We start from the raw sequence: 1,859 nt of genomic DNA, 5'->3' as shown, positions 1-1,859 counted from the left end.
CAAGATAGCCACCACAAGATGGCCAGCAGGGGAGAGCAGTTGGGAGGGACCAGGCCTGCAAGGGAGGGCAGTTGTGGGCGATCAGGCCAGTGGGGGAGGGCAGTTGGGAGGGACCAGGCCTGCAAGGGAGGGCAGTTGGGGTGATCAAGCCTGCAGGGGAGGGCAGCTGGGGGTGACCAGGCCTGCAGGAGAGGGCAGTTAAGGGCAAACAGGCTGGTAGGGGAGTGGTTAGGGGGTGATCAGGCTGGCAGGCAGAAGCAGTTAGGGGTAATCAGGAAGGCAGGCAGGTGAGCAGCTGGGAGCCAGCAGTCCTGGATTGTGAGAGGGGTGTCCCAGATTGGAGAGGGTGCAGGCTGGACTGAGGGACACCTACACCCGTGCATGAATTTTGTGCACCGAGCCTCTAGTATCAAAATAAAAAGCTTCTGCACAGCAAAAGAAACCATCACCCAAACAAAAAAGGAGCCCAATATATGGGCGAACATATTTGGCAATGATACATCTGATAAAGGGTTAATATCCAAAATATATAAGGAACTCATACAACTTAACAAAACACGTTTTTCGGTGCAGTGGATTTGACCAACAGACAAAGGCGAGTGCCGGGCTCTGTCTATTGTACACACAGAGACACCAGCTCTGAGTCCGCCTGGCCAAAGGGAGCTCAGGGCCTGTGTGCAGAGCCTTCTGGTGGTTTCTGTTTCCTTGCTGAGGCCGTCCTCCCTGGGAAGCCTGGGGCCCATGCTCAGCTCCAGCTCAGTGGGTCTTCACAGCCGCTCCCCCAGGCCAGCCCCACCCCTGATTGGCCCCCCAACCCTGATCAGGGGCAGGGCCAGCCGCCAACTTGGCCCCTCCCCACCGGCCGGCCTGGCCCGTTGGCCCCAATGGGGGCAAGCCAGACCCCACCTGTGCACAAATTTGTGCACCAGGCCTCTAGTTAATACATATCTGTCAACAATTTATTTGAAGGCAAATGGATTAAATGCTCCAATCAAAAAACATGTGGTGGCTGAATGAATGACAAAACAAGACTCTTACAAACTGTCTCACAAGAGACTCACTTCAACACAAAAGACTGAAAGTAAAGGGATGGAAAAAGATATTTCATGAAAATGGAAACAAAAAGATCTGGGGTAGCAATACTTATACCAGACAATATAGACTTTAAAATAAAGCCTGGGCCACTCCTGGTGCTGCTTGTGTGCTCGTTTGGTGCAGACCTGGTACCTCTTTTGTGAAGTGGCAGCTGAGGAGATGCCAGCTCTAGCCATGGCCAACGAAAAGCCCAAGGAAGGAGTCAAGACTGAGAACAACGATCATATTATTTGAGGGCGGTGGGGCAGGATGGTTCTGTGGTGCAGTTTAAGATTAAGAGGCATACACCACTTAGGAAACTAATGAAAGCCTATTTCATTCGTTTTCAATGAGGTAGATCAGATTCCACTTGATGGGCAGCCAATCAATGAAACAGACACACTTGCATAATTGGAAATGGAGGATGAAGATATAATTGATGTGTTCCAGGAGCAGACAGGAGGTGTCTACTAAAAAAGGAACCGGCTACTTTACTCCAGAACTCTGTTCCTCCAGACCAAGAAGATATTCTCAATTAGAAAACTGCAATTGGGTTTCAACACATCTGACTATCTACTAGTATATATATAAAACCCTAATATGCAAATAGACCCAACGGCGGCACAATCGAACAACCGAACAACCAAACAACCGGTCGCTATGACATGTGCTAACCACCAGGGGGTGCTTGTGGAACATGGCGGGCATCAGCAGCAGGGGGCAGAGCATGCAACATGGCAAGCATTGGCCACGGCAGGATGGTGGAGCAGGTGAGCAGGGGTGCC

General features: G+C 51.0%; 1 pseudogene across 1 annotated transcript; it reads left to right on the top strand.

Annotated features, from left to right (window-relative positions):
• The first annotated feature begins 1,269 nt into the window (after positions 1–1,269).
• LOC308235515 (small ubiquitin-related modifier 2-like) lies at positions 1,270–1,548 on the top strand (annotated as a pseudogene). The gene has a single exon. The product of its transcript is annotated as a small ubiquitin-related modifier 2-like (transcript).
• The last annotated feature ends 311 nt before the right edge of the window (positions 1,549–1,859 follow it).

The sequence above is a fragment of the Plecotus auritus genome (genome assembly GCF_963455305.1).
Source record: "Plecotus auritus genome assembly, chromosome: 10".
Taxonomy (NCBI): Eukaryota; Metazoa; Chordata; class Mammalia; order Chiroptera; family Vespertilionidae; genus Plecotus; species Plecotus auritus.
Note: the sequence above shows the minus strand (reverse complement) of the source record. Positions and strands in the feature narration are given on the sequence as shown.